The sequence below is a fragment of the Crotalus tigris genome, unplaced genomic scaffold, assembly GCF_016545835.1.
Source record: "Crotalus tigris isolate CLP2741 ecotype Arizona unplaced genomic scaffold, ASM1654583v1 scf7180000024372.1857965, whole genome shotgun sequence".
Lineage (NCBI taxonomy): Eukaryota > Metazoa > Chordata > Lepidosauria > Squamata > Viperidae > Crotalus > Crotalus tigris.
The window spans coordinates 1,804,171-1,829,777 of NW_024100542.1; the positions used below are offsets into that span (position 1 = coordinate 1,804,171).

Consider the following 25,607-nt stretch of genomic DNA (forward strand, 5'->3'; position numbering starts at 1 on the left):
ATCTAATGTGGAGAAAAGCAAGGTTTTACACTTAGGCAGAAAAAAACCAAGTACAGATTAGGTAAAATCTGGCTCAAAAACTGTGAGAGGGACCTTGGAGTCCTAGTGGAAAGTCACTATGAGCCAGCAGTGTACAACAACAGCCAAAAAAGCTATACAATCCTTGACTGTATAAACAGAGACATAGAATCAAAATCACGTGAAGTAGTACCACTTTATAAAGCCTTAGTAAGACCACACCTAGAATACTGCATCCAGTTTTGGTCACCACATTACAAAAAAAAAAAAAAAATGTTAAGACTTTGGAAAAAGTGCAAAGAGCAGCAACTAAGATGATTAAAGGCCTGAAGACTAAAACATATGAAGAATTGTTCCAGGATTGGGTTTGGCTAGTCTAGAGAAAAAAAGGGCTAGGGTGACATGATAGCAGTGTTCCAGCATTTGAGAAGTTGCCATAAAGAGGAGGGGGTCAACTTATTTACCAAAGCACCTGTAGGCAGGACAACAAAAAATGGATGGAAACTAATTAAGGAGAGAAGCAACCAGGAATTAAGGAGAAACTTCTTAACAATGAGGACAATTAACCAGTGGAACAGCTTGCCATCAGAAGTTGTAGGTACTTCATTACTGGAGGTTTTTAAGAAGAGACTGGACAGTCACTTGTCTGAAATGATATAGGGTCTCCTGCTTGAGCAGGGGGTTTGACTAGAAAATTTCCAATGTCCCTTCCAGTTCTATTCTGATTCTGATTCCTTTCACACACATTCATCCACATAGAAACATCAGTTTTTCAAACCAATTCAATATTATAAAAGTTTTCAAAGACAAAAAATGGATTAGAAAACAAGACTTAAATAATTCTTTGGAAGTACCCAAGCCTTAAACATGTATTGTTTATCTTAATTAACAGGAAAAAAAGAAAAGAAAAGAAACCCCTACATTTGAACTTCAAAGTCATTTTTTGCTAGTATGATCGCCTATATAGAAAATATATCTTCCTATCTTTAGTTCATGCATATATATTTTTTCAGAACAAGTAACAAACACAATTCTTGCCCTGATCTGTTCCTGAGACAATGCACAGCAGAACAGGATGAGAGAAAAGACAAACTTGCTTCATCAGGTTTTCATAGTACAATTCATCTGTTCTTTCAGACATTTAATAAAGAGAATTTTGCTAACCTCCTTAGACAGAGAGATTGGCAGGAAAATGGTGCTAGGTGAAGGTCATGGTTGTATCCAGCAATAAAATAAAAGATGAAAAATTGAAAAAAAATTGTATCTAAAAAGTGGAAGTTTAGTTAATGTGGTTAATTATAATTTTTCGCTTCACATGTTTGGAAGAGTAGATCTCAAAAGAAAGCCTTGATATGTAAGCCATCAAATGTCGACTCCAGTTTTTTTTTTCCTAAAGGATAATCAGGAAGCAGTACCTACTTATCTTCATATAATAATAATAGCCTATCAAATCTCAACCCAGGGAGAGGGAGAGGAGAGGGAGAAGGAGAGGGAGAGGGAGAGGGAGAGGGAGAGGGAGGGGGAGGAGGAGGAGGAGGAGGAGGAGGAGGAGGAGGAGAACAAAATCTCTTCAAACAGAATACTGCAACACTTCTGTATTTCCCGATAATTTATATATTTTCTAATATGTTTTGGCTAGGAGCAGCAGCAATGGTAAGAGCCAAGGGGAATATTTGTTTTCCTTTCAAAGCATCACTTTTTAAAGAACCATAGGTGTCTTGGAAACTAGAATTCCTGAATATTCAACATCTATAGGCACATATCAGGTTCAAAGAACTAGGGGTAAATTCTGAGCCCATGACCCGATTTCTATCTCTTTATGGTGAAAATAGAAAATATAGCTATACTGAATGACTTGGTCATTTATGCTTAATTTAGCTGTGGTTTACTCAAGTAACCCAATTATCCAGAGTCTGCCTTAAATTAATCTTATGAGATGCCTCCATAAAATGCATTGAGCTGAAAAAGAAATATCTAACTATATTTGTCACCATGTTGAGTGAATTCAGCCAGTGAAATGACAGCCATAATTGGCAAGGGAATAATCTGAATAATCAACGATTTTAAGAAAAATATTGTGATTTTTCAAGCACAGAGGCCTTACTCAGATTTCCACACACTGTGCATGTTAACCTTCACTTTTTCTTTCTCTTTTGTCCCCAGCAGATAATGAAGTCTGAATCTATAAAAGAGACCCATGAAAGAGTTTGGAAAGATGTACTTTCCACTGAAATTACACATTGCAAAGGTAGGTGTTATGTATTTAATTTAACACTGATTTTCTTCCATTTTAAAGCCAGAGCCATATCCCACTTTTACAAATACCCCATTCACACCTGGGGTGACACAGAATTTGTCACACATGTAAGTCACACATGCAAGCCTACATTTTAAAAACCTGGACCATGAATGTAGGACACACTTGAAAAATCATAAAAGAAACAGACGCTCCTGTCAGTTACTATGTGTACTTAATAAGATCAGCAACACATTTCTTACCTTCCAATGAAATAATTCAGAAGTTTTCCTTTATGTGAAAGAAGCGAGGAAAAAATGTTTTGCCAGCACAAGTAAAAGAGAGAAATTGGCACAGTATTACGTTGCAGGAGCCCAATGTTTCTGCTTGGAGGTTAGCACCCTGCAGAGACATATTCGATAATCAACAGCTCTCATACTAACAGCAATGCGTGGAAGTATGATCTTTCATAGCAAATAAAGCAATCTTTACAGGCTTAACTTACAACATAAAGGAGAGAGGGCTACAACAAACAGCAAAGGCAGAGAGCTGTATATAAGATGGTTAAGTGATTCTAGGTACGTATCAGAGAAGAAGATGGTTTTTTTTCATTACACACCAATCAAAGCAAAAATGAATAGCTTTTGATGCCTACCTATCTTGGCGTTAGGGACAGAATGGCAAGGGAGTAAGATAAATGTCATTGAAGGGTGAGGGTTCAATATTTTCAGTTTTTAAATTATTTTAATGAGAATTTCTTTACACTTTTTTAAAGCTAGTGTGAAGTCTACATTAGGGCTTGCACTACCTCTGCCTGATTTGGCCTGAAAACCATATAGATAATCATTAGACAGAAGCAAAGTTAGCTTTCTATAGCTCTTTACTTCTAGGTAAACACTGTCTGGATTTATTTGCAGTCTACATCCAATAGCATTAGTTATACAGTAGAATTGGAGAATCCCCTAACTCAACATGGTAGGAAACCTTGCTTTTTAGCCATTTTTATATGGCACGCTGAAGTTTGTCTAAAGAGGGAACGAAAGATCTATATTTCTACATGTGGTACTGAGATCACAAGTTGTTCATTTTTGCCATGACAGTATGACTAGGGCGCTTAAATATTTTCATTTTTCATATAAAATTCACTCTAGAGCAATCTGCTGTTACGAGAAGCTTCAATTTCAGACATAACTATCAAGGTCCTTCCCAAGAGAAAAAAAAATTGTCCTGGGAAGTTAGGAAAGGAGATGCACTTTCATTAGGAAAGTCTCAAGAAGCAAAATGAAGCAAAATTAGTTTTCTTTTCCATGGTTGACCTCACTTAATTGTTCTAATGGCTGGTATGGGATACAGTTGGAAGAACATAAAGTCACCTTATAGGGTAAATGGATGGTACAAAAATTTAATAAATAAAAATAAAATAATAAAATTAAATTAAATTAAAAAATGGAACAGGGGATGGGAAAGTCCCATTAATTTCTTGGCAGAAGAGCAAGATCTATTGCAATCTTCAAAAATTTCATCCATTTATGACCATATGGCAGTTGGGAAAAAATGTAATTTAAATCTCTATTTCTGACACAGAAAAGGAGAATAAGTTGTTTTCCCAGCTCCACTGATCTCGCGGAGCAAGATCCAGATCCAAAGCTTGTCAGTTATGCTGCATTTAAAGCAAAAGAACCTCGTGAATTCACATCAGTAGAAGATCTGAGAGATAGCTGCTTTCATTAAGCAGAGGCAGACATGAAAGCATCACCGTTATCAGATATGAACAAAAAGTAACATTGAGAGGAAGCAAAACTCAAGCTTCAGCTGCCAGGTCCCTGTGTTAAAAGAAATGTGTCTGGTTGCTTTTACATTCTGAAAATCCTTACACATTGTATACGATTTGTAACAATGAAATGAATGGTCAGCCTTCCGCAGAGATAGGTGATTACTTTGGAATTTTGAGACATATCATTCTGAAGAAATAATTGCTCAGGGTTGTTTTCTTTTCCAAAACCTGTCAACCACATAAAAAATAATTGTCTATATGCTGGTGCTGCCAGATACCAACAGGATGATCTCTACCATCCAGCTTATCCTTCTGAGCACATGTGGGTGCTCTCATAAAAAAAAAAAATCACTGATCCAGTCTGGCCTTTGAAATGCACTAATAATGTACTACTGATAGTACCACTGGAGATTGGTGAGGAGGAACTGAATAGAGGTATATACTTTTTTTTATACGCATATACTGCAAGAACTAGTGCAAGTTTAGAAGATGTGGAAAGACCTGGCCCATAGAGTTACCAAGAGTCAGACATGATTGAATGGATATCATCATCATCATCATCAAGAACCTTGATGGTTTCACTCTTAGCAGCAGGCCAAAACACTCTTGGATAAGATAGACTTATCCTCCTTATCTTTAGTACAATCCAGTAGATGAGATGAGACCATTGCAAAGTAGGTGCACTTAATTAGGATTCAGAGCCTGTCTAAGCTAGTTATCCTATGGAATGGAACCAGGATGCAGAAATGATCAGAAGACTGCTGTAAATTTGTTGACTATTCATTATCATCATCATTCCTTGATTGACCAAAGGGCTATAAGATCTTCCTCTTTCCCTCCCTTCCTCCCTCCTTCTTGTATTCCAGAATATTTTTCTCTTGTGTTTGACTGCTGTCATGGTTTATATTATATTCTTCAGTATTCTTTATTTGTTTGTTTATCTATTTGATTTGAATAGCTTGCCTATTTCAGCATTCTTTGACTGCTGCCTTGTGTCATGTGATTATTTTCTTGTACTGCCTTGAAATAAAGTCTTCAATATTCATATTGATATGACCATTGCTTCAAAATCCAAAAAGAACTTGTAGAACCTTGATTTTAGTCTTATCTAGCAAGATATAGGGCAATACACATAATTATATTTATAAATACTGCAGTGATTGTTTCCAAACACAGTGCCTTTCACACTACACTCTCTTTTGATTCAATTTATGAAATAAATAAAAAATATGACTGCTGTGTTATATAGTTGCCCAACTCTAGTAATGTATGTTCTCTTCCATTTAGATTATTATAGTTGGTTACAAGGCTTCATGATGTTCTTAAAATAACATATCTACTTAAAGGAAGAATATATTTGCACTGTACTTGGCCCAAATATGGGAGGAAGAAATCTTTTGCCTGTATCAGCTCAATCTAGAGCCATCCACAGGCAGCAGTCGCTACTGCGACGTCATTTGTGTTTTCCTAAATTTTTTGGATTGCTAACAAAGAATTAATTCTTTGTTAGCAATCCAAAAAATTTAGGAAAACATATATTTATGTTTATATACAGTATATAAATTTCCCACACCTGAAGAAATCTTAAGGTATTTCTGGTTCATTTGCTTTGTATCAAACCCAGGAATATTACTGTTTGGCCACATTCAATCCTGTTCTTAGTTTGGAGAGAAATATATTGTACTTGTTCTACCAAGAAACTGTTATGGATTAGAAACTGCTCAGGAAAATTGGCGAATTACAGTCTTCACTCATCACTATAGATATGGTCAAATTCACAAACATTTCTTTTCTATGTACTTTTTATATATATATACAAACTGTAAAGTTTTTTTTCCAATCTCTAAAAATCTTTTTCAGCAGCATAATTATTTTATATAATCATGGAAACTTTACTGTTTTCCAATGTCCTTATTTTAATTTCATCACAGTATTAACCTCATATAGCAAAATAAACAGTTCATCTGAAGATATAATTGCTATGAGTAAGTTGGAAGTAACCAATTTCTCCCAGGAGTAAGGCATACTCCAAGAGGTTTAATATTTTTTCCAGACATGATATCACAGGCAAGGACTGTGTAGAAGCTGGGAGAAATTCAATGTAGCATTTCCAAATTAACAAAAATCTTCTGCAACAGTAACAGAGATTAATAAATCATTTAATTCAATTGCTGCAGAAAATTTCTCCAACTGTGCAGATCAAAACACCTACTATTCCACTTGAGTCACATAAAAAAAACCAGAAAATAGATTCTAGTAAAGTGTATAAAAATAAATTATTATCCTTAAGATTTAAGGGCCAACATCCTCCAAAGCCAGCTGACAGAACTGATGTTCTTATTGCTAATTACAAAGCTCTTGGCTAAACAGTATTTCTTACCTTTAGTCTATTTGAATTTTTAAAGGCCCATAACAGCCTTTAAACAGCATTGGAACAGATTAATATCATCCATCCTATGTAATTTAGCAAACAAAAATTTCAAAATTCTTACATTTTTCATTTAATGTAGCAAAGCTCCTCTAGTTTTTTTTTTAAAAAAACATGATCAGTTTATATTGTCCCACCAAAAAAGTTAAGTAATATGATAACTCCGGCCTATTGGAATAGCTCAATTCAGTTCTTTAAGGAATCTCTGTGACCACAAGTAATATCATGTTTGTGTTTCAATCATATTGGGGGGAAAATCATACCTAGAAGGATGTAATTTTCTAGTTAATATATCATGCTAAACCCATATTAGGTAGATCTCCACAATATAGTTTTGTGCATTGCCTACTATTATCATCACAGGAAAGCAAGTATCTATCCCCTTTAGTGATAAATGCAACTTCAGGTATAAAAGTAGAAAGAAAGAAAGAAAGAAAGAAAGAAAGAAAGAAAGAAAGAAAGAAAGAAAGAAAGAAAGAAAGAAAGAAGGAAGGAAGGAAGGAAGGAAGGAAGGAAGGAAGGAAGGAAGGAAGGAAGGAAGGAAGGAAGGAAGGAAGGAAGGAAGTAGGTAGGTAAATTTGTTTTCTCTCTTTCCCATATCCATGTTCTTTTAAGCAGAATCACTATTTTGTTTTTACTCCCTCTCTCTTCCATCATTAGTACTGTTTATCCTTTCAAGCGCATCTATTTTTACCTCCATTATTCTTTTTACATTCTTCAGTTCCTGCTACAAAACTCAGTTGAAAATATAAATTCTAAGAAAATCTCTTCCTCAGAAACTGTGTGAAGCCTATTCTCATAAGAAGAGTTTGAACTAAAGTTTAAGGTGATTATTAAGTTTCACTTCCCTGCGATTTTTGAATTTCAATTGGAAATAAACATAACTGTCTTTTTAAGACTTGCTGCATCAGTTAGAAAATAAACCTAAAGTATTTCAAAATAAAACTTGTATGAGGGAGGAACACACAGTTAAACAGTCACAATTAAATTTAGAATCAAAATATGAGACTCAAATGCAAAAACAGCTGTTGAACTTTCCAAACAATTACTGAAAGAAAATATCCAGTCAGAATGTTTTGCCATTTGAAGATGCACTACAAGATAAGTCGTGAGGTAAAGTTCCCATGCTTTCCAGTTAAACAGGAAGGTCTTCCGCAATGAAATTTGGCATTTCTGTAATTATTTTGCTGCTATTTTTTTCTAGGACATCTGAAAAGCTCATATACCGATATGTGCTGTATATAACTAGTGATAAACCATTTAGATTTTTTGTAAACTATGTCCTTCTTGAAATATTTTATGAACGCTGTCATTGAGAGACAGAGAGACAGAGACAGAAACAGAAAGAGAGACAGTCACTCACTCCCACTTTGGAGAATTGGAAGGTAATAGGAAAATTGGTAATTCTCTTCTGACTCAATTCAATAGGAAATAGGTCCAATTTATTTTAAGAATGTTTAAGAATCTTTGCCAAGCAATGAGACCACCTATATCTTTATATTTTCAAATAAAGACTCAATTCACGGCACAGTAGTGGGTATAATAAACTTGCTGCACACTGTTAAGCACATATACTTCAGTAATGGAGGGCAAGCAGTTTCAGAAACTCTGATACTTGGGTAACTCAGTTTCCTGAGAACAAAAATATTGAAGAGTGAAGGCATTTCTGTAATATAAAGTTAGTTACAGTCCACAAATATTTAGGTGTGAGCAAGAGTTAGAGGTTCACTGTATTACTATTCAAATAAATTATTGTTCCTCTATCAAACTTCCAGAGGAACCTACCATGCTATAAGATTTCTTGCTAAAAATAAAGTCAGGTTTCTATCTCCTTTTCAGACCCAGGTCCTGCAAAAGCTAATTTTCTGCTATGCACAAAGACTTCCTCATCAACTTATCATTAATAATTAGAACTGGTGGTGGTGACAACAGAGACAGTCTTCAGACTAAGGACAATGGTAGATGCTGGCAATTTGCTTTGTAACGTGCCAATTTTTAAAGTTATTATAATTATGTAAAAATGTACAAATCAAGTGATATAGGCTGCCTATCTGGTGTCAAGGGAGATGTCTATGGGCACTTTAATGCTCCTAAATGCTATATAAGGAAACTTGCACTTGTGCTTCATTGGAATACACGGGCAATTCGGAAATAAACCTCCGTTTGGTTATCAATGACAGACACTCACAGATACAGAATTTTTATTATACACTTAGAAAACTACATTACATTACTTTTCAACATAATCACCATTCAAATTGAGGCACTTGTTATAACATCTTACAAGGGTTAAAATTCCTTAGTAGTAGTCGCTTGATGCCAAATCTAGGCTATAGAGGGGTGATCAAAAACATCCCCATTGAACTGCTTCAAAAGTTCTTGGGTGTGTCTAGCGGTGTGCAAACGAGCATTATCATGAACCAACACCACACTGGAAGTGGTGCCATAGAAAATCCTGCCAGATGTGAAGATGCCAAAGGAGCATTGCTAGTGAAAATCATGGAGCGTGGTTTGACTATCAGTTCAAAACTCTACTGTAAAACTTTATGAAAACTCAGATGAGCCATCTATAACAAGCGTCAGGGCATGCTGACTTCCGGTGTGGTGTTGGTTCATGATAATGCTGGCCTGCACACCGTTAGACGCACCCAAGAGCTTTTGAATCAGTTCCATTGGGATGTTTTTGATCACCCCCTGAGCCCAGATTTGGTGCCAAGTGACTACTACTAAGGAATTTCATACCTTGTAAGACTTTCTGAAAGATGATGCATGCTATGAAAAATAAAGACTTGTAATTCTAACATTGATCGTCATCAATAAGACTCTTAAAATATCATAAAGCGCTATTATTTATTGTTCTAAGTTATATTTTAAGATATATTATGTGCATTCCATTCATAGGAGAAATGCAGGATTTTTATTTCATTTTTTTACTGACTCTTAAACTCTATACATTTGGTAAAGGTTCTTCCACCTACATTTATTAAACAGCAGATGGAGCATCTCTGGGGAGCAATCCATAGCTGATATGGTCTTTTATGCTGCTGCAGTTTGTCACAGAGTTGTCACCATTTGGAGTATTTAATTCCAGGGGCACATCTTTCTTTACAAATGACTGACCTTGATATTCCCATTCATTTTTTACTAATGGCTCTAGAGTGGGTTATAACGATGACTGCAGCACTTAATAAATATTTCACCAAGGAACTCATTGACATCTATTCATCATTGATTATATGTTGTGAAGAGAATATGAAATGCATATTAAACATTTATGGATATTATGATATGCCTAACATGTGTTTACCAATGCATTATTAACTCACTTTCTACCAGCCAACCTTGTGCCATTTGGCAGCAGGTACTGCTAGACTTCAGCAATAGAGAACTGTATACACCAAGGTTTTCAATGGTAGAGTTTTCCAATCTAACTCTACTGGAAGCCCCCTCCTTCCAATTTAAAACTGCCTCTTTGAAATGGACTTTCTACACTGAGGCAATCTATACACTATGAAAATTCACCTGTATGTTTGTCTGTTTGTGATTTTCAGTTGGGCAAAACAGTATATCATAGGGCAAGAATTTTTGAATCAAGGTACTTCAAACGGGCTAACTTAAAGAATGAATCCAAAATCTGTTCCCCATTACTCTCTTGGGATCAAAATTTCAAGGAACTTCATACTGTATTGTATTGACAAAGTTGTGGCCATTGCTGGATCACCTTGCCACCATATCAGCCAGAATCACATGATAATGATTTCTGATGCTGATTGTCATCTTCCCAAAAGCCAAATCAATGGGAAAGCTAGCAGGAATTTGGAACTCACTCCCACTCCCATTCCATTTTGCCTGCCAATTTTCATTCTGATGATCTCCAAGGAGAAAGCCTCAGAAATGAAAGTAGTTAAATTCTATCAGAATTGGGTCACTAATAAAGAAAAATCAAGTCCTGAGTATTAATTGGCTCCAGTTTCAAAGATACAGCTTCAAGTAAAAATTGCATCGAAATAATTCAAAATTATGAGGGGGATGTGCAATTATGCTCCATAGCTTTTCTACAAAATGTGATATAGCAATGAGAATGGTGCCATACCAATCATTATAAATTTATCTTTTTATTGATACCAATAACATAACTTTCCATTCATTTATTGGGTTTTCATGTAACATTTTCATGTTTTTTCACTCTGCAAGAAGTTCCACTCTTGTAATCTGGAGCCCAGTAGCTCTGCCTTACTCCTAGGAAATTCCAAATCCCTGACCAGGTCATTTAGTTCACTCTGTGAAATGAGATGTGGTTCAGGAAGAGCATACGGTAGGCTAAAGTTTGGGTCCACTGACATAGACGGCTCTGAATCAGCTGCACCCTGCTCATCATCTGAGTCTAGAGAGTAGGATTCTGGAGGATCTGGAATTGGCAAATCCTCACCTTAGGGCACAGGATGCAGTGCAGATGGAATATTTGGATATTCCATGGTCCACTTCTTCTTTCTTCAAATCCTTTTTGCAATTGGGGGAACTATGCAAAAATAGCAGTTGCTACTATGATTGGTGGGTTCCCTCCAAACCATTGGAACTGTGAAAGGCATGGACTTTTTCTTCTTGTTTAGCCAATGACTCAGATAAGTTGCACATGATCCCCTATTTTGCATCCAAAATATAGGTGGTATGCCTTTTTTTACCACTGCCATCATACTGCACTTTTGAGATGCAAATGTAACCTCACCAGAACTGTAGCAGAAGATATTTGCTTTGTTTACACAGTTTCAAGGCATCTTGGCTTCTGAGGGAAAATATCATGCAACTGTTCCTTGGAAATTTTAGGCAATGACACTTTCACAAGCCGCCAGATGTAACTATATGATGTGTAGATTTGACCAAAACAAATGTGTCTTGCAATAAAAGAACAATAAATTATAGTTAAGTAATAATCTTCAGTCTCAAATTGAACATACACTTATTTATACACTTCTATGTGGTACCATTTTCATTGTTCTACCATACTTTGTCAAGAAGTTATGAGGCATCATGATCATTATACATCTCCCTCCCTTGTAGGCAAATATACTTGCCTCTGTATAAATCCTTATTGTGAAATATCTTGAAAACGTTAGCCAACCAGCACCTTTACCACCTGTTTTCTAATTCATCTAATCAAAATATGTAAGAATGAACACAATTTATCTCAGAGGTCGATAATTCCCAGTTTTCCAGGAAGGAGGCAGAACCTTCCAGAGCAGACAGGTCAAACTCGCGACATCACGTGACATCATGCAACATATTGGAGCTTTTTACCCATTGCCAGCAATGGGGTGGGCAAGGTTTTGTTGTGACACATCCAGCCCACAGGCCGGCAGTTTGACACCCCTGTTCAGAGGGAAGACCAAATTAAGAGGCTGCACAGCCCCAAACTAGATAAAGAAGAAGAGGCTTGGGTAGCCACAACCTAGAATCTCTCAGGATATATCTATTAGGTTAGAAAGTGGCAATTAGATTTGGTTGGATTGCACTGTGTCATTTTTGAGGTTGAGCCTGACAGGAACCAAAGCAGTAATTTATTAATTTAATAGTCTGTCAAGAGAGGTGCACTGCCTTCTTGAGATAGGCCCCCAACAAATACCCCTAGTTACTGACCACATGAGAACAAATGGCACAGCCAAATGTAGCAACAAAAACATGCAAGGGGCTATAAAACTCTGGATAGGAGCAAGAGGGAGCAGGGGCAACAAGTTATATGTTCCTACTTCTTTTGTACTAAAGACTTGTTTCCTCGGCTCCATCAGCTGGATGATGGAGTTTAGGGAAAAATTAAATCAATCAATTAAATCAATCAGAAGATTGATTTAAGACACAGGAGAAGAGTGGAATAGCTATGCAAAAATTTCCAGCTGAATTGGTTTGGATTCATCAATCATGGGACACATTTTTGCAGTAAGCAGCTGCTTTGCACCTCACAAGAGCTGGAAAGATGTGTATCACAGTTTTTTTTTCCCCTCAGGATGATGACAAAATAGGCAGGACACATTCAACTCTTATTAGGGAAGGAGTATTTTATTATAAAAGCACATACAAAGTAAATGTGGTTCTTACATAAACAAAAATGTGATTTCTTTTTCAGGAAAAACGTTTCTAAAGCTTTTCTTCCAATATTTCTAGGAATTTTGTTCTTCATACCTTGGTTTCTATAGATAGGCTTTAGAATTTCATCTTAGATCCTTCTCCATGTTTGTCAACAACTTTCTCTATCCCAACATTCAAGGATGTCCACAGGATAAGGTTAAAAAAAAAAGTCAAGATGTTGAATATGTGGGTGTGATGAATGTTCCACCCTTTTTTATGTGTGTCACTTGCTTACTACTCACAGAGGTAGTAAAGCATCCAAATCATCTGGTTATTGAGCACAACAGGATATTCCTTTAAAGCAATGCTATTCCTTTTGCTCAGCCTTCATGCATTTTCCTCTGGGAATCTCTTTGGGAATTCTTCTCCTCTGTTAGCTGTCAGCACCTACTATTGTACTCATTAAATGAGAATGGGATTTTCTTGCTGGGTCTCTCTTCTGGTCCCAGCCTTCCTGAAGCTGCTTTATGGCTTCTTTCTTGAACATCTCTGTGTGCTTATCTTCTCTAGACTGTGATAGCTATCACCAATCTTGTATTCACATGACAAAAGGGTAGGGAATATTTTTTTTAAAAAAAAAAATGTTTCCTTCTTTGTTTCTTTTCCATATTACTGTAGCTTGCTGAGAAATCTGATGCTTGCAGTCTGTTGGATTGCTGTTATAGCTTCTCTGCTTCTGTCATGCCGACACAGATATTTTTCCCTGCCTGATCTCACATTTCTTCTGCTTTCTCTTCTGGACATCTTTTGAGCATTCAAGCACTTACAGTACCTCATTTGGGCTTTTTATCTTTTTTGTCTTCTGTTTTCTTTGTCTTTTTTCTCTTTTGTCTTCTGCAATTATCACCAGGAAGGTAGACCAATTGCTTCTCTCCTTTCTAATATGCAGCTTCTCATTGTCCAACTGTCCCATATCCATTTCAGAACTTTTTAGTTCCATCTCTTAACTTTCGGGGGGGGGGGGATGGAAGCCTATGTGACAAATGTGGAAAATTGGTGGTGTCTGAGTCAGGGAGAAATTGTCCTCTAACAGTGAATTTGGAAGGAGCTTTGCAAATCTGAACTGAAGGACGTTAGCTAAATCCTACGAGGGAAGGAAAAGAAAACCAGAGCAACCAAGCTGCATCAAGTATTGGGAATGGAGCAGAAAATTGCATGCATGATGTAAAGGGACACAATAATGAGCATAAAAAGATTGCAAAAATTAGGTTATCATGGTGAGGCATTGTTTTTGCTCATTATTGCTTTTTAAGTGAATGAGTTCTCGTGGCTTGTAACTATATAAAAATATAGTATAGAACATGATTCAAGATTTCTAATGTTTCTATACAAAAGCCCAGAAACAAGAAGAATTAGAAATCTTAGTGCAGAGAGACAGATGTGATTAAGAAGTCATTAAAATCTGGTGGGAGCTAACTTGTGAGTGACATTATTTATAAAGTAAATATACAGAAATCCAGGTATTTAAGCATCATGATCCAGTTGAGAGCATGGAGATAACAATAGAAGAGAAAACAATTGTTGTTGTAACCTGCCCAGACTTGCTTGTTTGTGAGCTGGGCAATTATATTAATTGGTTTAATAAGTAAATAAACAATATTACATGAATATGCTATTGACTATCAGGTTATTCACAAGATTAGTGAAAGATCATGACATTAGACATTGTTATTTGAGGGACCAATTCTTTTGTTTCCACCTATCCTATTAGATCTAGCAAAAAATATATTCTATGGGTCCCATCAATTATAGAAAGCCATCCTGTGGAATCCAGGAAGCAAGCTTTTTCTGTTGTTGTACATACCTTGTTGTCCATCCTCCTGGAAAACAGATTAGTTCTAACTTAACAGCCTTTTGCAAGATCTTGAAGATATGGCTCTGTTCCTAAATTTTATTTCTGGGCTTAGAGTTCAGATTGAGAGTTGGAACCTGTATGGTAGCTATGTTAACTGTGGTTTGATTGGTTTTTATCTTGGCTGCTGGTTGTGATTTTACTTTCATTGTCATGCTCCAGCAAATAGTTAATATCTGCCAAAAAAATGTCAAAAATGCTAACATGCAAAATAAACTAGCTCACAAGGAAAATTAAAAGCTACAAGCTAATAATTGCTTTTATGGCTATGTCAAAAGGAAGAAGTATAAAAAGGAAGTGGAGCCCATGGCTTCAAAATGATAGCAACAGGAAATATGGATAAAACAGAGTTCCTGAACTGTTCCTTTGTTACTGTTTTCCCTCCATAGGGAGTAAATCAGTTATACTGTAGACTATATATAGCCTATTGCATCTGTTCCTGGACTTGTAATTTGGAAATGATATTGACAAATTGGAACATGTCCAAATGAGAGCAGCCAATATTATTAGTAGCCTGGGGAGGGGAAGGAGGGGAAGAGTATGAAGACATTAGGTATTACAAGAAGACATAATGGGCATCTTCAAGTACCTTTAGTGCTGGCATATGTTACAAAATACAAAACAGGACTAGAAATTAAAATGGGTTAAAATGTGAAGGAAGCAGGTTTTAACTGGACACCAGGACGAGCTGATCAACAACAAATTATATACCTCAAGATGTGATAGATTCTCTTTCCCTGAGAGACTCCAATGAAGCTGCAGATGAATGACTATCTGCTGAAGATAACTTAACAGTGGATTCCTGGATTGAGGAAGTGTGGTGGAACCACTGACTAAAATGAAGGAGGTTCTGGTAGGGGAGTTAAAAGTCCAACTTAGACTCCATGATGGGGAGGAAGTATCTGAAGTCATGACATTAGGAGTATATCTGTCCTTTCCCAAAGGAAGGCAGATAATCTGGCAAGATTCCTGTACTGATGTTCTTCAATAAAGAAAACTCTTTGACATTCCTTGGAGATGTTCTCTCTCTCTCTCTCTCTCTCTCTCTCTCTCTCTCTCTCTCTCTCTCTCTCTCTGTGTGTGTGTGTGTGTGTGTGTGTGTGTGTGTGTGTGTGTATGTACCTGACAAAAAGGGTTTAGGTTGGATGACCTCCAATCCTTTTTTCTATGGTTCTATAATATGTTGTACCTGTACTCTTAAAAAAAGATTGCTGTTTTAAAACACCCCACAATCTATTTGGAACTTTCTTGCAGAAATTATAGTAGGAGTAGTTCAGAATACATTCTAAACTACTACTGCCATATTTTTTTTCTCTATGTTAGTGGTGAGCTGTGTAGAACATATTATGACAAGGACAAAAATCTTCTGATTGATTTAATTGATTGATTTAATTTTTCCGTAAACTCCATCATCCAGCTGATGGAGCCGAGGAAAACAGTTCCTGCTAGCAATTGATTTTCCTTCTTTATACCCTAAACTGGGGAAAAAATAAATCATTGTAAATTTTGGTCACAAATCCATGGAACATTCCTGTCCCATCACCACATGTTGTCCTTCAAAACAGAGAAACTGCTCACTTCTATCTCAGGGCATCATACTACGTTTATTATAAGCCCTCAAATTACTTGTAAATATGCTTACGTGATGATATAGAATTATTTATCTTTTGAAAGCTGCTTTTTATTGTTTATCTGTTAATACCCTAAAAGCAGTTATAGCTGGGTTGCCAATATGGTACATATTTTAAAAACCCTACGATAAGCCCACACTATATTATACCAGGCCGTGGATAGTCCACTTCCATGTGATTTAGTGGATTGACCTCAAGGCAAATCTCAGCATAATAACTTTTTCTTTTGTTCTCTAGTGTTTAGATTACAATCTTAAGAGGCAAGCAGTTTACAGAGTAGAATAAGAGAATGCAAAGAAAAGAATAAATGTACTTGTGACATAGAAAGTTATCAGTGTATCAGTCTTTAAGCAGAGTACCATTGCATTTTCTTGTTTCTTTGGAACTTTTGATACTAATTGCTCCTTTCTTGTTGCCTTTTATTTGAGATTAATTCTAATTTGGGAGCAATAGGGGAAGATGAACAACAGCAGTAAAACATACAGGAAAATAGAACCTGTTAAGCTGGCAAATTTATGGCAGAAATTAAACCAAGTTGTGCTTGCAGCAGTTACCTGAGCAAAGAGCAACATTAATAAATTCAAAGAAGAAATAAAACAGGGAAAATAGCACACATGACACATAGCCAATTGCACTTCTTGTGCTAATTTTTTCTCAGTCAACAAAACCTCTGTAGGTTCCTGGAAAGCTTGGTTCAGGAAACCTCAAGAGAGTAATTATCTTAATGGGATTCCAAAATTGAACGTGTTAAGCTGCTTTTACTGAGTTAAATTTCTGAATCCATCTAGTTTTCTGCTTGTAGGGACGGGCAGGCAGCAACTCACAGGCTCAACTAAAGACCTTCATGAGATGGTTTTGAATTGTAAAGTTGGCTTGAAATTGGGAGCTTCTTTATACAGTACAGGAGATATAAGGAAATCAGAGATGTTCCAAGCATCACTACACATTATTTCAATATTTGGCCACAGACGCGCTGCCTAAAAATGTCCTTCCCTGTTAAGAACAGCCTCTGCCACCAAAATGGATAGGCAAATACAAGATAATTAGTAATAGTAGTAAAGTTGGAAGGGACCTTGGAGGTCATCTAGTCCAACCCCCTGCTCGGGCAGGAAACCCTACGCTATTTCGGACAAATGGCTGTCCAGTCTCTTCTTAAAAACTTCCAGTGTTGGAGCATTTACTGCTTCTGGAGGCAAGCTGTTCCACTGATTAATTGTTCTCACTGTCAGGAAGTTTCTCCTTAGTTCTAGGTTGCTTCTCTCCTTGATGAGTTTCCACCCGTTGCTTCTTGTCCTGCCTTCAGGTGCTTTGGAAAATAGCTTAATTCCCTCTTCTTTATGGCAGCCCCTGAGATATTGGAATACTGCTATCATGTCCCCCCTTGTCCTTCTCTTCGTTAAACTAGACATACCCAATTCTCGCAACCGTTCCTTATATGTTTTAGCCTCCAGTCCCCTAATCATCTTTGTTGCTCTTCTCTGTACTCTTTCTAGAGTCTCAACATCTTTTTTACATCGTGGTGACCAAAACTGGATGCAGTATTCCAAGTGTGGCCTTACCAAGGCATTGAAGAGTGGTATTAATACTTCACGTGATCTTGATTCTATCCCTCTGTTAATGCAGCCTAGCACTGTGTTGGCCTTTTTGGCAGTGCAGCACACTGCTGGCTCATATTTAGGTGATTGTCACTAGGACTCCGAGGTCCCTCTCACAGTTACTACTATTGAGCATGGTGCCACCTATGCAATTTGGTTTTTCTTGCCTAAATGTAGAACCTTGCTTTTTTCACCATTGAATTTCATTTTGTTAGTTAGTGCCCAGTGTTCAAGTCTGTCCAATCCTTCTGTTCTTGTCTTTCTGAGTTGGCTCCTAGTGCAAATTTGATGAGATTCCAATCGTTGATGAAGATGTTGAAGAGTACTGGGCCCAGAACAGAGCCCTGGGGCACCCCACTACACACTTCCCTCCATATAGATGCAGCATTGAGGACCACTCGCTGAGTACGGCCGGTCAGCCAGCTACGGATATCTGGTGGTGGTTCTGTCTACCCCACATTTTTCTATCTTGTAAGTAGTAGGTTGTGATCTACTTTATCAAATGCCTTACTGAAGTCCAAGTAAATTAACAGCATTCCTCTGATCCACTAATTTTGTCACTTGGTCAAAGAATGCAATAAGATTTGTCTGGCATGATCTATTTTTGACAAACCCATGTTGGCTTTTAGTAATGATTTGTTTGCCTCTAGGTGTTCGTTGATTCGTTGTTTGATTATCTTTTCCAGGATCTTCCCAGGTATTGAGGTCAGGCTGATAGGTCTGTAATTTCCTGGATCCATTTTTTTTCCTTTTTTGAGGATGGGAACTACATCAGCTCTTTTCCAGTCCTCTGGTAGTTCCCCTGTGTTCCAGGATCTTTGAAAAATATAGTTCAGTGGCTCCTTTCTGCCAGTTCCTTGAGAACTAATCTGGTCCTCGATTTGAACTCATCTAGGCTGGACAGGTGTTGCCTATCTTAATTTGAGCACTATTTTTGATATAAAGACAGATGCAAAAAATGAGTTAAATAATTTGCCACTTCCACCCACTAATGGACTTTTTTCTTGCAGCTTTTTTTGTTATGACTTTGGGCAAGAAGATGGAACAGGCTCGGGCTACTGATATTCTGACTTAGTTAAATACTTGTCCATCAACAGGAATGCAATGAGAGCTGTTACTCTTTGTTTATTGTGCTAGACTGTGCTTTTATTATCTCATTTTTATTTCCCAAGCTTCTTGAGTTGTTTTCCCCTTGAGGATTCTCATCCATGGAATCCTTCCCAAGCCCTCTCAAGTTTATTGAAATTAGCTCTCTTGAAGTCCAGACTCTAGTTTGACTGTGTTCTATTGGTTGTGCTTCTATAATGTTGAATTCTAATATTGCATGATCACTTCCTCCCAGGGTTCCTATGGCTCCAACACCGTCTATCATTTCATCTCTGTTAGTGAGAATTAGATCCAAATGGCTAATCCCCTAGTTCCATTCTCTACTTTTTGGGAGACAAAGTTGTCTGCTAGGTTTGCCAGGAACCTGTTTGATCTTCCACTTGGTGCGGAGTTTGTCTCCCAGTTGATGTCAGGGTAGTTAAAGTCCCCCATTACTATTGTGATGTGCTTCCTACATACCTTAGTTAGCTGACTAGCAAAAAGTTCATCTATTTCCTCTGTTTGGTTGGGTGGTCTGTAGTATACACCTATGGCAATGTCATTTCCCCCCCCTTTTATATTGACCCAAATGCATTCAAGACAGTTTTTATCATTGTTGTACTCTATTTCTGTGGAGATGTAGTTATTTCTTATATAGAGAGCAACTCCACCTCCTCTTTTATTTGGTCTGTTTCTTTTAAATAATTTAAATCCCTCTAGCTGTGTGTTCCATGTGTGAGTTTCATCCCACCATGTTTCCGTAATGGCAACAATATCGTATCTGCCCTCATTAACCTGAATTTCTAGTTCACCCTGTTTGCTGTTCATACTTTGTGCATTGGTGTATAAACATTTGAGTCCTTTGTGGGTGGCCCTGTGTTTCCTTTCTACATAACCTGTGTGGTGCCTGAGTTCCCCTATTGTCTTACCACCTATTTGGTTAGTGCACTTTATATGGCACTCGCTATTAGAGGCTTCATTTTGATTGGTAGCAAGGTTGGTATTCTTGTCCACACACACATCTGTGCTACATGCACTGATAGCCCTATAGTTTTTAAATTGCCGGGGACAGGGTTGTTCCGTATCAATTAACTCCCTGTCCCCGCTGTTTAGTTTAAATTTCCCTCCAGAAAATCTGTGAATTTATAGCCGAGTAACTCAGTCCCTTTTTTTGATGGATGCAAACCATCTCTTTTGTACATCTTTTGATTGGACCAGCTACTGACATCGTGACTAATATATCCAAAGCCTTCCCCTTTACACCACTCCTTTAGCCACATATTGAATTGTGCTATGCGCTGGCCTTTTCCGTTTTGCTCCTTATACACTGGTAAAACCTCTGAGAAAGTAAGCCTACAGCCTATTCTGCTAAGTTCCTTCCCCAAGCTCTGGAAATCATTCTGCACAGAGAGTACATCTTTTTGGGACAGATCATTAGTGCCAAGGTGTACAATAGCCTCCACATCACAGTCCTTGCTGCCATTCTTGATTATTTTAGAAATACGCTTCTTGTCCCTACTGGCAGTAGCACCTGGAAGACACCTGACCTCTTTCAAAGCCTCTGTGTCCTTTCCTAAATTTACATCCCTTATAATTGAATCACCTACCAGAAGGTAGCTTCTCTTTTTGGGAGCCTTTCTATTCTTGCATGACTGATGTGCAATACCTGATTCACACTTCTCCCTATCAAAATCTAGTTCTTCATCTCGGACCACAATCCCCTGCTTATTTGAGTTATCTTCACAAATACCTTTACCAGTCTCCTTAATGTCCCTATTAAGGTCAGCAAGAGCACTGTAGCTGTTGTGCAGGGACACAGCGAAAGCTTTGTGTTTATGGTTCACAGCTCTCACCCTGCCAGATCCCACGGTTGTCCACACTGCCCTTTTCCTGCAGGATCTTTGTGGTAAAGGGGGCTGATAGCAGGGAGGCTTACTAGAGTAGAGGGGCTGAACTGGACACCTAATTTCTGCCCGAAGAGCACGGATTACAGACCCTAGGTAAATGATCTGTCCTTGTAGGCTAGTGATTTGTTTACAGATAGGACAGTTTCCAAGTTTGAAAAGGGTACTGCGAAGGACGGCTGCAAAGCAGGTGTTGCACTGAACTAAGCCGGACATCTTAGATACAGGGGATGTCAGACACACTTGCCCTGAATGTACTGCTACTGTTTGTGATTTTTAGTTATATAGTTATATAATTCGCGCGCCGTTAGGCGCGCGGGCCGCTACTTTCCTGGTGGATTCTCCCAAAACTTACAGTTTAAGCAGCAGCTGGTGGAATGTAGCACGTTCCAGCAACCCGATCAGAGTTGGAATGGGGTTTAAATAGAGTATAATGGGGTTTAAATAGAGTTAACTTATATGATATTTTACCCATCTCTCCACACCCCCTCCCAAGAATAGGAAGGAGTAGGAATAGGAAGGAGATCAGGAATGTAGTAAAATGTGAGAAGAGAGGCAGAATTGGGCTTTCCTAGAAACTTAGAAAATTCTGGGTCCTGGTGTCAACAGACATGAATTTATACCAAATTAACATTTGGCATCATTATATACAAACTAAGAAATAATTAATAGGGTTCACTATGCTTCTTAAAAAAGAGAACCAGATGTTTCTTTTCTTTATCCAAATAGTCCTAAACAGAGCAGCACAGTGACCTAGAGTTGAAGAGGCTCACCTCCCATTCAGAAGGTTGAGAGTTAAATGCTCGACAGCAGCAGATGTTTCTCTATTAGGGCGCAAAGAGAAAATATCTGCTGTGAACTCCGTATAGGCATCAGGAAGGGCATCCACCCAGTAAATGCTCAGCTCTATTCAATCACCCCAACTTCACCCCAGATAAGGGGATTAAAGGGTTGTAAAAAGAAAAAAAAATCCAAATAATCCTAAACTTTTTTTTCCAATACAAACTTACCCTGCTACAAATCATTGCAACCAAACCACTGCATATGTATAACTTGCAATGATTAAATATTGGATGCAAACAAGAGAAATCACAAAATAGAATGCTGGTGGGATTTTTCACTAGCTCATCCACACAACAGCACAAACCAAACTTCCCAGAATGTTATTGTAGACGTTCATATTTTTATCATAGTAACCATAATTAAATCAGACATGAATTGGGGTTTCAACTTCCTAATAAAATTCTGCTCAAAAATGTAAACTGTCTTCCTTCAGATAATTGCTTTGAGGTAAAGGCCAGCATGAGGACATGGGCAGAACAAGAATTTGACAACTTGTGAAAAGCTTGAAGCATCATCCTGTTCTTTCATTTGAGGAAGGTGGCAGAAAGTAGGTGAACAATAAAGAATAAAATGCCATTATTGTTATCCTATAGAAGCAGGGATGTCAAACTGCTGGCCCACAGGCCAGTTTCATCATACCAAAGCCGCACCCACCCCATTGCTGGCAATGCAAAAAGAGTCATGATACGTCCTAACACATCACATGACACATACCCATACTATGCAGTATAGTGATGGAATGGGGAAATTAAGCTGCTAAGTAGGCATCAATGACTTCCATGGGTATCACTGTACATCATGATACCAAAAAAAACCCCACCACTCCTTTAGTTGGGAGAACCTGACTTCTTTAAAAAAAAAAGGGGGGGGAAGAGGTGGAATCAGAAGATGCAGCAGTTAGAGTAACAGTGACTTTTCTTTCTTTCTTTCTTTCTTTCTTTCTTTCTTTCTTTCTTTCTTTCTTTCTTTCTTTCTTTCTTTCTTTCTTTCTTTAAGCTGCCATACATAAATCCAGTTTTATAAAATGGGGCAAGTGAGCAGGGGTTTATTTCCTGACTTTCTTTTATTTTTTTCATTCTGTTTTGACCCAGTGTGGTTACACTAGCATCAGTGTAAGACTGAGCCAAGACTTTTATCTATGTTACATTTTCACTCAGGTTGTATCCTGAACCTCTCAAAGACTTAACAAACTATCTGCAAAGTCTTGCCTTGAGTTTAAATAATTACACAACTGAACATTTCTATTTTGCCAATGAATTTTGTAGCATGTTATTAGTAGAGCATGTGCATAAGACCATATAATCCTGATAACACAAGGGTTGAAGTATGTTTTAAACATATTATTCTCTTTTCCAATATATGATCCATAAATAGTAAAGCAATCATCCTGCATTCCTGGACATTATATCACATTATTTCTGTGCTTTAATTAGATTACAGCTAAGATAACCAATGACACAGTTTATTAACCAACTAAATTGCTTTCTTTTTATGGTATACACATTTTTATGACCAAAAATTGATAAGGGAAAACTATATTTAAAATTTTATTAAAATAAAATGCTAATACTTCCTGTTTGAAATGTCATGTGAAATAGAAGAATGTTCTCTGACTCAGTGCCCTTTAGATATTGGATTACAGCTTGCGCGGTTCCTATAAATATGGGGATTTTAGGAAATGCATCTTCCTTGATACAGCCCGGAGGCATCTAGTAAGAGAAAACTAAGGTAGAATTTTGCAGTTCCTCTGTTAAAATCACACATTTGAGGAGGCAACAGGAACAACAGGTCTGGTTACTGAAACATTTGCCTCATTTTTTCAGTAGAAAAATGTTTAAAAGAAGTTGAGCCCCAACTCTTCCAATAAATGCTATAATGTTCTATTTTGCCAACCAAATTTTGAACTTTTGTAGGAACTTCAAATACTGAAAAAATCAACAAGAGTTTCAACAAGGACAGTGAAAGAACAGTAGCCATGATTATAATGGGCATTACAATTTAATATGCATTTTATATAATGTGGGCAATTAATTATTTAGCTCTGAAAGACTAAAGTATAAAACTGAGCCTGGTTTGAAAATCATTGCCATCTGATACCTTGCTTCCCAAAAGCTTTATATTTAATGTGTTCTCTATTGCGGTATTGCTAAATATCCCCAGCAATACTTTTATCCTTACAACACTTGGCACATGTTTCATTACATTATTTGGTTGAAGAGAGGCATTGAGAAAAGAAAATGTCTTGCAGGACTTATTCTACAGCTGGGATGCTACACATCCTCTGCATGACTTGTTTTCCTTATTACCTTCTGAAGCAGAGCATCTAGATTCAGTTACAGTTTTGTTCCATACAGCATCAACCATGTGAACTCTCAAGCTTCCTCTTTCTGCAATGTATTCAAAATGGACAGTAAGTAATATTATGGGGGTGGGCCTAATATAAGCTCTACCTCCAAAATAAGTCCTAGTTTTGGGGTGAGGTACATACCTAAAAATCAAGCTAGGGCAGGGGTGGGAGGATGGAGCTGCCCCACACCCGCTTACCATTGCAGCCAGGCATCCCATACACCCACACCTGCATCGCCTCACTACCCCACTTCTTCTGTGGCTGCTCGCACACATTGCCCCCAGCCTCCATTTCACCATCAGAGGCCTTCAGGAAAGGCCTCTGCAGCTGAGAATGGAGCTCCAGATTGACATGTGTGGCACCCCCAGCCTTCATTTCACAGGCCTTCTGGAATGTCTCTGCAGCCGAAAACTGAGCTACAGATTCAAGCAGGACCTCCCCATTAGACTGCTGCCTGAAGGCCAAGCTAAACATTATAAAATAGCATTTACCTGAGTAATAAAGGGTGGAGAAATTCAATCTGTAGCTTGGTTCTCAGCTGCAGAGGCTTTCCAGAAAGTATAATCATTGTAGAAAAGCCCACATGTGGAAAAGTTAGGGGGGAGTGAAGATCCATCCTTGCTCACCTCACCGGCATATTTTTTCCCATATCAGAATCAGGGTGACAGAAAGTGATTCAAAATAGTAGATTGCTCATCTCCATGTGTTAAATCCTTTGTTCGCATGCGATTGATGAAAACACATGCAACTGTTAACTATTCTTTATTCTCCTTCTACAACAACCAAGCAAGAGCCAAAAGGCACGCAGGCCTTTTTATATGGCCAGAAAACCGGACAGTGTCAACCAATAGGAAAAGAGTGTTTTCGCGCCTTGCACATGCGCACAAGGCTGGCGCCGCTCTGTCTGGTCCAGGGCAGCTTTTGGAATGCCCTGGACCAATGCAATGTCCCGAGCCTGCTTTTGCAGGCTCAGGACACAACACCCCTCCCCCCTAGATGGAACATACTTCACGTACACATAGGTACGTTGTGCACTGGGAAGAGTGACATACAGTTGCATTATTCAAATGCAAAAAGTGTGGAATACTTGAGTCTGCACACAGGCAAACCCCTTCAATATTTATTAACACAAATAAATGTATCCGAAATCAAAATAATGCAAAATAATCTAACCACGACTTACTCCCTTCATTCCAGGGCCTCATAAGAAGGTCCCTCATGATTTGACAGCAACATCACAAAGTCTCTCAGGTGTTTGGGTGGGCATTTGGCCTGCTGCGACCTTCTAAGGGCCGGTGATGTTGCCAGGCTGACCTGCTCGCCTACCAAGCTAGGCAGGGCAGAGCATTGTTACCCCAAATATCTAGGTGACCCTGATGAGGGTGCCTGGCCTACCTGCTCACCTACCAGGCTAGGCAGGCCAGGACTTTGGTGCACTGGATACCTGGTTGACCCTTCCAGCTGCTGACTGGCTGGACCCTCTGAGTCCAGACCAGAATACTTGGAGGGGTGGAAGTCCCCAAGTCCACAATGGACTCCTCTTGGGAACACTGCCCCTCAAGCCCAAGACCAGCAGATGGAGAGGCCTGGGTAGTGAAAGTGCCCCAGTACTCTGTGCTCCCCAAGCACATGCCAGAGGTGCCAGAGTCAGGAGCCAGGTCAAGTTTCGCAAAAATGTGCCCTCCCTTGAGGGAGGCCAGGATGTGGCTTACAACAGGGACTGGATAAGTGTGCTGTTGCAACGCCTTATTCAGTGTACACTTGTAGTCTGCA

The 25,607-nt window shown here is 38.1% G+C and overlaps 1 long non-coding RNA gene across 1 annotated transcript in view; it reads left to right on the forward strand.

Annotated features, from left to right (window-relative positions):
- Positions 1 to 25,607, forward strand: part of LOC120301242 — a 60,563-nt gene that overhangs the window by 22,153 nt on the left and 12,803 nt on the right. The window contains exon 2 of the long non-coding RNA XR_005554847.1: positions 2,182 to 2,266. This is a non-coding gene — a long non-coding RNA (uncharacterized LOC120301242). The remainder of the gene's footprint in view (positions 1 to 2,181; positions 2,267 to 25,607) is intronic.